Raw genomic sequence first — 10,522 nt, 5'->3', positions numbered from 1 at the left:
TTTTTGATGTTGTGATAGTGTTAGGTAATAAACCTGCAGAAAACTGCACTATGACTTCGATTTGGAGGTTTCATGTTAAATGGTAAGATGAATATTATATATACAAGAGTGGGAGAAAAATATCAAACAGTATGTCTGGGGTATCCCGTTTTTTAAAAAGAAGTAATATAAGATATGCTTAAAGTCTGAAAGGAGAAACATGAGAATTTATTATCTCTAGAGAGGGTGATTATGTGTGATTTTCCTTGTTTACAGTTTTTTATGTTCTCCCACCCCCACTCCGCCCCCGCTTTTTTTTTTTTTTTAGCATTGAACATACAGTACTTTTGTTTGTTTGTTTGTTTGTTTGTTTGTTTGTTTTTGAGGTGGAGTTTCGCTCTTGTTACCCAGGCTGGAGTGCAATGGCGGGATCTCGGCTCACCGCAACCTCTGCCTCCTGGGTTCAGGCAATTCTGCCTCAGCCTCCTGAGTAGCTGGGATTACAGGCACGCACCACCATGCCCAGCTAATTTTTTGAATTTTTAGTAGAGACGGGGTTTCACCATGTTGACCAGGATGGTCTCGATCTCTTGACCTCGTGATCCACCTGCCTCGGCCTCCCAAAGTGCTGGGATTATAGGCGTGAGCCACTGCTCCCGGCCTCATATAGTACTTTTGTAATGAGAAAAAATAAAACTTTTATTTTGGGAAAAAAAATCTTTCCACTATTTCTGAGACAGACAGACTTTACTCATTCACTTTTAGTGAGTACCACTTCACTAGATACGAACAAGAAAATCTTTTACTATTTTCCCCCACCATCTGCATTTTAACATCTCATGCTTTTATCATTCATTCATCTGTTAATACGTGTACACAACCCAAAATGATTTACTTTAAACTTCAACCTATGTGAGATCCACATTTTGCTGCCTTTACAGTTCTCAGTCACTCATTTCTTAAAAAGCACTGGACATTTAGCCGGGTGTGGTGGCTGAAACCTGTAATCCCAGCACTTTGGGAGGCCGAGGTGGTTGGATCGTAAGGTCAAGAGATCGAGACCATACTGGTCAACATGGTGAAATCCGGTCTCTACTAAAAATACAAAAAATTAGCTGGGCATGGTGGTGCATGCCTGTAATCCCAGCTACTCAGGAGGCTGAGGCAGGAGAATTGCCTGAACCCAGGAGACAGAGGTTGCGGTGAGCTGAGATCGCGCCATTGCACTCCAGCCTGGGTAACGAGCGAAACTCCATCTCAAAAAAAAAAAAAAAAGCACTGGACATTTAATTCAAAGACATCTAAAAACACCAAAGATATGTTTCCGTGGCAGTTTTGGCAATGGAGTATACATTTCTTTGGGAATTACTTGTCATTGCAATGTGGATTACAGCCTAACTTTTGCAGCTCAGTTAGGAGAAATTAGTGCTGTTTTCTCTTTGTTCCCAAACGAGATGATGCAGTTCTTGAAGGCAGGGTTTTCTTTTACTCATAATACCCTTTGCTCCCATCTAACTCTTACCTGGAACAGTGACATGGAGATTTATAAATGCTTGTCATTCCATTAGGTGGGACTTGAAAATGAGGGCAGGATCATTTTGCTATTTTTCTGTCAGAGTTTGCATAATATTCTGTGAAGGTTGGTGGGAGTAACAGAAAGAAAATCGTCAGGAAAATGAGAGACAATTCCATGGTTAATGAATTACAGGGAAATCTGTTAAGATGTAACAATCATATTAATGACTGACATTTCTCTTCTGGTTACTGTGTACTGAGCACTAAGCTAAGTACTTTTTGTCATTGTGTAATTTAATTGTTATCCTAAGAGGAAGGCACAATAACCCCATTTTACAGGTGAGAAAACCCCAAACAGAGAGGTTAAATAACTTGTCAAGTCACGCATCTTCTAAAATGCACACCTGGAATTCAAACTTAGGTATGTGAAGTTTGCATTTTGCCTTCTGCCCACTGCCTGCTTCCACTTGCATTCATTCTCCACTAGTCCTCCATATCCACAAATTCACAAAGACAACTGAGACTGGGTAATTTATTTTATTTTTTTATTATTTTTGAGGCGGAGTTTTGCTCTTGTTTCTCAGGCTGGATTACAATGGCATTATCTCAGCTCACCACAACCTCTGCCTCCCGAGTTCAAGTGATTCTCCTGCCTCAGCCTCCTCAGTAGCTGGGATTGCAGGCATGTGCCACCATGCCCCAGCTAATTTTGTCTTTTTAGTACAGACAGGGTTTCTCCATGTTGGTCAGGCTGGTCTCGAACTCCTGACCTCCTGATCCGCCCGCCTCAGCCTCCCAAAGTGCTGGGATTACAGGTATGAGCCACCACGCCTGGCTGAGACTGGCGTGACTGGCTGAATTGCTTCCATATTTTCAAGGTATTGTTATAGCAGTGCCCTACTCCCAGTACCAGTTCTTTGTATTAGTCCATTTTCACACTGCTGTAAAGATACTACCTGAGACTGCGTAATTTATAAACAAAAGAGGTTTAATTGACTCACAGTTCCACCTGGCTGGGAGGCCTCAGGAAACTTACAATCATGGTGGAAGGCAAAGAGCGAGCAAGGCTCGTCTTACATGGCAGCAGGAGAGAGAGAGCAAGCAGGGGAAACTACCTCTTTTAAACCCATCAGATCTTGTGAGAACTCCCTAACTATCCCAAGAATAGCAGGGGAAACCACTTCCATTATCTAATCACCTCCCATTAGGTCGGTCCCTCCTTTGATATGTGGGGATTACAATTTGAGATGAGCTTTAGGTGCAGATACAGAGCCAAACTGTATCACCAACCTTTTTTCCCTTCAAATGTTGACACATTTATGGTATAATATTAATCACATTTATTGATATTACCACTGAAATCAAAACATATAGAAATTTGTCAAGTTCATTATGGACAATGTAGATTTTCTAAACTTTTATGTTCAGGGGTACATGTGCAGGTTTGTTATATAGATAAACTCCTGTCATGGGGGTTTGTTGTACAGATTATTTTGTCACTCAGGTTTTAAGCCTAGTGCTCAATAGTTATTTTTCCTGATCCTCACACTCACACCCTCCACCCTCTAGTAGGCCCCAGTGCCTGTTTTTTCCCTCTGTGTGTCCATATGTTCTCATTATTTACATCACACTTACATATGAGAACATTTAAGTATTTGGCTTTCTGTTCCTGCATTAGTTTGCTAAGGATAGTGGTCTCCAGCTCCATCCATGTTCCTGCAAAGACATGATCTCATTCTTTTTTATGACTGCATAGTATTATATGGTATATATGTACCATATTTTCTCCAACCAGTCTACCATTGATGGATTTAGGTTGATTCCATGTCTTTGCTGTTGTGAATAGTGCTGCATTGAACAAACCACAGCCAACCTTTCAAGAGTGACCCATTTCAAGAGTGACCCAACCTTTCAAGAGTGACCCATGCAGCGTGCATCTAAATCACACTGGGAGTTTAATAGGTTTTGGTTGGAGGGAGAGTTATGAGTGAAGAATACCTCTACCTCTATTCTCTCTGATTTTCAGTTTAATGATCTTATAAGAAATGAGGTTCTCTACCATGCTATCTTAACATATTCCTTTTTATCATGCACTGTCTCTTTACTGGTTAGAATTAAGTTCAGAGTGTCTGTTCCTCTCATTGTTTCTTTTTGACAGTTGAAATAGTCAAGGTTAAGAACTGGTCAGGTCCACTTTTTAGAGAATGAGACTTTTGGCAGGCATTGGCAGCGTTGAAGTCTTCCCTCACTATTATTAACTTGCCTCTGTGCCAGTCCCACAGTCTCTTACTAGGATAGTGTAGCTTTTTAGGTTGTCAGTATCATGCAACCACAATAATTAAATTATTTATTTATTTTTGAGATGGAGTCTTGCTCTGTTGCCCAGGCTGGAGTGCAGTGGTGGGATCACAGCTCACTGCAACCTCTGCCTCCCAGGTTCAAGCTATTCTTCTGTCTCAACCTCCAAAGTAGCTGAGATTACAGGGGTATGCCACACCAACTGCTAATTTTTGTATTTTTGGTATCGGGTGTCACCAAGTTGGCCAGGCTGGTCTTGAACTCCTGACCTCAAGTGGATCCACTTACCTCAGTCTCCCAAAGTGCTGGAATTATAGGCGTGATGAAATTCTTTTTTTGTCTCTTTTATTCTTCATCATTTTCTCTTTGCCATGTGAGGGACTTGTTTTGCTATACATGTGCACACCTTGACATTTAGTTACTCTGCCTTACCTGTCATTTGAAAAAAATGGTAGTCTATAATAATAGTTCAGAATTAAGGCTGTGCAGTCAGCCTGGATTTGAATTCCTGCTTCTCCACTCACCAGTTTAATTATCTCTTGTGAGTTACTTAACTTTATTTGCCTCAGATCTTTGTTGTTTTGTTTTCCTGTAAGTAAAACAAGGGTAATAATAGTACCTCTTCTATAGGCATGCTGTGAAAAGCACAATAAATAACACAGTGCATATAACCTGTATAATGCATAGTAATTGAAACAAGTGTTCAACACTTCTTGACTATTACTATTATTTTAAACAAGGCATATCATTCTTTTTTCTTTGAGATGGAGTAGTCTTCTGTCATCAGGCTGTAGTGGTGCAGTGGCACGATCTTGGCTCACTGCAACCTCTACCTCCTGGGTTCAAGTGATTCTCCTGCCTCAGCTTCCCGAGTAGCTGGCACTACAGGTATGCACTACCATGTCCAACTAATTTTTGTATTTTTAGTAGAGACAAGGTTTCACTGTGTTGGCCAGGATGGTCTCGATCTCCTGATCTCATGATCTGCCAGCCTCGGCCTCCCAAAGTGCTGGGATTACAGGCGTGAGCCAAAGCACCCGGCCATATCATTCTTTTAAGTCACTATGTCCATCTTGCCAAGCCTCATGTGATATTTACAAGAGCATATTAACCTTAATTTATTATACTTGACTCTTTGTTATTAACTTTAATGGGTCACTAAACAGCTTATTCCATGTTAGTGATTTTTTTAATGCTTTTAATCTTGCATGGCTATTTACGATCTATCTGTGTATCTTTTTAAACTCTGAAGTCAGTTGGGCATCTGCTATATGTCATGCACCCATATAGGACCTGGATGTAGGGATGAATACAACAGGACTCCTGCACTGAAGGAATTCACAATTAAGCTTATGGGGTTTAGGGAGGGTAAACAGAAGTCTTTGTAGCTAAGTGTGGTAGGGTGTGAGGGGTAGCATAGAAGATAATAGATAGGTTAGCTTTCAGCAGAGGAGACGACATGAATGAAGATACAGAAACAAAAATTTATGAAACAAAGGTGAGGCATGGAAAGTGGGTTGGGGCTAGATAGTAAAGGGCCTTGAAAGCTTTCAGAGAACTTTGGCAATTGGGAACAATAGAAGGTTTAAAAACAGGGCCATTTCTTTCTTTTTTTTAAAATATATTTTATTGCATTTTAGGTTTTGGGGTACATGTGAAGAACATGCAAGATTGTTGCATAAGGTACATACATGGCAATGTGGTTTGCTGCCTTCTTCCCCATCACCTATATCTGGCATTTCTCCCCATGTTATCCCTCTCCAACTCCCCGCCCCCCCGTTGTTCCTCCCCTAGTTCCCCCCAGCAGACCCCAGTGTGTGATGCTCCCCTCCTTGTGTCCATGTGTTCTCATTGTTCAATACCCACCTATGAGTGAGAACATGCAGTGTTTGATTTTCTGTTCTGGTGTCAGTTTGCTGAGAATGATGGTTTCCAGGTTCATCCATGTCCCTACAAAGGACATGAACTCATTGTTTTTTATGGCTACATAGTATTCCATGGTGTCTATGTGCCACATTTTCCCTGTTTAGTCTATCATCGATGGGCATTTGGGTTGGTTCCAAGTCTCTGCTATTGTAAACAGTGCTGCAATGAACATTCGTATGCAAGTGTCCTTATAATAGAACGATTTTTAATCCTTTGGATATACCCAGTAATGGGATATATATATCTCCAGCAATTCTTGAGAAATTTCTATTTCTAGGTCCTTGAGGAATTGCCACACTATCTTCCACATTGGTTGAACTAATTTACACTCCCAACAGTGTAAAAGTGTTCCTATTTCTCCACATCCTCTCTAGCATCTGTTGTCTCCAGATTTTTAAATGATCGCCATTCTAACTGGCATGAGATGGTATCTCAATATAGTTTTGATTTGCATTTCTCTAATGACCAGTGATGATGAGCATTTTTTCATATGTTTGTTGGCCTCATATATATATTTTATAAAGTGTCTGTTCACATCATTTGCCCACTTTTGAATGGGCTTGTTTGTTTTTTTTCTTGTAAATCTGCTTTAGTTCTTTGTAGATTCTGGATATTAGCCCCTTGTCAGATGGATAGATTGCAAAAATTTTTTCCCATTCTGTTGGTTGCTGATTCACTCTATTGACTGTTTCTTTTGCTGTGCAGAAGTTGTGGAGTTTGATTAGGTCCCATTTGTCTATTTTGGCTTTTGTTGCCAATGCTCTTGGTGTTTTGGTCATGAAGTCCTTGCCTATGCCTATGTTCTGAATGGTTTTGCCTAGGTTTTCTTCTAGGGGAAAACAGGGACATTTCTTATCAGAGTTGTGCTTTAGAAGGAGAACAGCAACGGCAGAGTGAAGGGCTAGAAGGAGAAAGCCTAGAGGCAGTTAAGAAGCTCTGTAATAAGCCTAGAAAGGTTAGTAAGTGGGGATGAGAGGTGACTGGAAGGGCGTTTGGGATTCAAGTTGATTTGACAGATATTAATTGTGTACCAATGTTGTGCCAGATCCTGTGCTAGGCTGTGTGTTAGAGATGCTGAGGAGGATCGTGTATAGCTTCTGCCCAAGATCTAGTGGGGACACAACCACTATTGCCAAGAGGAATTGCCATTCAGAGGTGGTTCTGAGGTTCCTGCATGGAGATGTGTGGATGGTAGCACTTCATTTCTGAGTTTATGGAACATGGATATGGGAGGAGAGTTGAGAGGGGGAGAGATAATGAGCTTAGTTTTGAATATGGTTTATCTGTAGACTTTCTGACTCATACTTGGCAGGGTATTGATTATATTAGTCTGGGGCTCAGAAGAGAAGTTGACACAAGAGTGATTATTATTTTTCTTCTGCCAAACACATTATAAACGGGTTTATGAGATAGCTTATTTTCTTTATTTTTAATTTTTAAATTTATTTATCCTTTATTTATAACATATGTATGTATGATGGAGTCTCACTCTGTTGCCCAGGCTGGGGTGCAGTAGTGCGATCATAGCTCACTGCAGCCTCAAACTCATGGTTGGAAGTGATCCTATCACCTTGGCCTCCTGTGTCAGTGAGATGATAAACATGAGCCACCATGCCTGGCTGTGAGACAACTTTAAAATGTTCTAGATTTCTCTTGTAGATTCCAGCTTTCTGTTTTAGAAAACCACATTTTAGAAAAGATTTCCAGTTGCCCACCTGTTTTAAGATGTAGCTGGGACTTGCTTTAATCATGTATGGTAAGATGATAGACACAGAGACAACAGCTTTGAAAGAAGAGTCTTTTATTTCACAGTTCCCAATAGGAGGTGACATGCTGTGCCCTGCGGGCTGCTCAGGGAAACACTGGAGTGGTCAGGAGGAAGAAGGAGGGGGAAAGCATGAGACAGAGCCTTCGTTGTATTTTTCATAGAGAAGCACTGAGTAAGGCACTGGTGAGCAAGTTTAGGATTTGGTAGTTTGAATAATTTCAGCAGGCTCCAGGCTCTTGAGATGGTCCCTAGATAACCTGGTTATCAGGTGCCTGGCCCTGGAGTGATTGAAGGCGAGTCATAGTTTCCTGGACTCCTTTTCTGTTTCCTAAGCAAAGCAGGTAGATGGGGAGGGGCAGTATGGATTCAGGATTGGCTGGTTTGCTTGTCAAAGGTGTTTTCTCAGGCAAGTTGTTTGTTAACTCTAGGAATTAGCTAACCTTGGAGGGCAAGTCTTCTCTGAATCTGCAAGGCCTGAAAGTGTCAGAGCATAAAATACAGAATATAAACATGATCAGTGCACTACCCAGTATCCATTGTCCTTTCCGTATGTATAGAACTCATATGTGACAGGATAAACAGCTCATGTACTGCATTCCTGTTCCTTTCAGCTAGGGGTTGCCAAGGGGCTATAGGCAGAAGTCATTTGGCGATGCTCTCAGGGAAGTTTTTCTATGAGCTGACTCTTGGGAGGCATATCCTGTGTACTTCCTCAGATTCTCATCTCACAACTTTTTCTTTTTTGTCTGAAATGTGGACATTTTATGGCTGGATCTCCAGTTGCCATGTTGGACCATAAGGTAATCTTCAGAATGGAAGATAGAAGAAGCTGGGATCGGTGATCACCATGGAACCACCATACCAGCCTGGACAGTTTGCCTCTGGACTGCTTTGGGAGACACAAATATACCTCTACTCTAAGCCACTTATTTGTGTTTTGTACTTAAACCTAATTCTTCCTTATTCACACATTGTTGACTTTATCGCCATCTATATGATCAGCTCTTTACTCTCACCTTTCCTCTTACATGACCTTCCACGGCAATTAGAAGTAAAATCTTATCTTTGCTCCCACAGTCTTTCAGGTTTTAAACTGATGTCTCATTAAATTTAGGGAAGGGAGTAGGGCATAAAAAATACACAAACATTAGCAATTAGTTTTAAAAAGAGTGAACATAAGCATGGTTTAACATAAAATAAGTACTGTTTAACTCTGCATATAGTCCTGAATGAAGATCCTTAATAGCTCCGTGTTAAATAGAGGAGTGCTTAGGTTAAGAACAGAAGTGTTGTTCTTTTTGTTTTTTTTTTTTTGTTTTTTAAAAAAGACACTCATTCAGCATCACGATCAGACTATTACATTTAGCAATCAACAGCATGGGTGCCAAAAAAAGAAAAAAAAAAAAATCTACATGAAAACCCTTTATTGGAATGCTTTACACTTTCCACAGAACAGAAACTAAAATAACCTGTTATACAATTAGTCACAAATACAGTCCTCGAGTTTTTTGCCCATACACATGAGTATTTGTCTAAATCATGTCTTTGTAGCAGCTAGGCCCTGCCACCACTGTGCTTGGCTGAGTTCACAAATCTGTTGTGACCTATAGCTTCCCTGTCACTTCTCTGGCCCTCCTCTTCTGCCAAGCTTTGTTTCCTAATTAAAATCTTCTGCCACTGCCATAGCCACCTTGGTTTCGTGGTTTGGCAAAGTATTGGCCGCCACCACCACAGGGGCCAGAGCTTCTGCCTCCAAAGTTTCCTCCCTTCATGGGTCCAAAATTTGAAGACTGATTGTTTTAACTGCCAAAATCATTGTAACTTCCACCACCTCCAAAACTGCCTCCAACATTACCAAATCCATTATCGCCATCCCCACTGCCACCATATCCACCACCATGATGGCTGCCACCAAAGCCACCATGACCACTGAAGTTTCCTCCATGACCAAAGTCGTCATTCCCACCGAAACCACCTCCACGACCACCACCAAAGTTTCCAGAAGCACTCTGACCTCTTTGGCTGGATGAAGCACTAACCATTTCTTGCTTTGACAGGGCTTTCCTGACTTCACAGCTGTTGCCATTCACAGTATGGTATTTCTGAATGACAATCTTATCCACGGAGTCATGGTCGTCAAAGGTCACAAAGGCAAAGCCCCTTTTCTTGCCACTGCCTTGGTCAGTCATGATGTCAGTCACTTCAATTTCTCCATACTGTTCGAAGTAATCTCTTAGGTGATGTTCTTTGGTGTCTAATGCCACCAACAAATATTTTTTTTCACAGTTAAGTGGGCACCTGGTCTTTGAGAATCTTCTCTTGAGACAGGTCTCTCTGGTTCCACAACTCTTCCATCCACTTTGTGTGGCCTTGCATTCATGGCTGCATCCACCTCCTCGACAGCTGCATACGTGACGAACCCAAAGCCCCTGGAGCTTGGTGTTTGGATCTCTCATTACCACACAGTCTGTCAGCGTTCCCTGTTGCTCAAAATGGCTCCTGAGGCTCTCATCGGTTGTTTCAAAGCTTAGCCCTCCAATGAAGAGCTTCCTCAGCTGTTCCAGCTCTTTAGGAGACTCTGACTTAGATGCGATCTCAGGGAGAAATGAGATTTTAACGATGCTTCTTCGGCGGCGTCCACGAGCAGAAAGGAGCAAAGTGACGAACGTATCTCAGAAGTGTTGTTCTTACGCTTGCTTGGCAGTATTATAGCAGACTAGAAATACAGAGTGGGAGACTTTCCACTGTAAGTCCAAGATCAGGGTGTAAGCTTGGCCACTTTCTGGTGAGGCTTCTCTTTCTGGCTTGTAGCTTACTGCCATCTCTCTGGATGTAAGCCAGGCTCCAAGGAGCATGCCTTTCCATTCTAATCCAGGATCAATGGCACTGAACTTTCAAAATTTTATGCACTTAAACCTCACTCCAGGTGGATAGTGGCTCCTAGTGGAATTCCTTTTCTGTATCTCTGAGCTTTCCGTCCTGAGGAGTGAGACTTTTCACTCTTCTGGGTAATTCTGAGCCTCCTCCATTTGGTGC

At 41.6% G+C, this 10,522-nt stretch overlaps 1 pseudogene; it reads right to left on the bottom strand.

Annotated features, from left to right (window-relative positions):
* Positions 1-9,147: 9,147 nt before the first annotated feature.
* On the bottom strand, positions 9,148-10,308 carry LOC101053745 (heterogeneous nuclear ribonucleoprotein A1-like; annotated as a pseudogene).
* Positions 10,309-10,522: the final 214 nt, after the last annotated feature.

Source organism: Saimiri boliviensis, chromosome 10 (assembly GCF_048565385.1).
Source record: "Saimiri boliviensis isolate mSaiBol1 chromosome 10, mSaiBol1.pri, whole genome shotgun sequence".
NCBI lineage: Eukaryota > Metazoa > Chordata > Mammalia > Primates > Cebidae > Saimiri > Saimiri boliviensis.
This window is presented reverse-complemented; position numbering and strand designations above follow the sequence as displayed.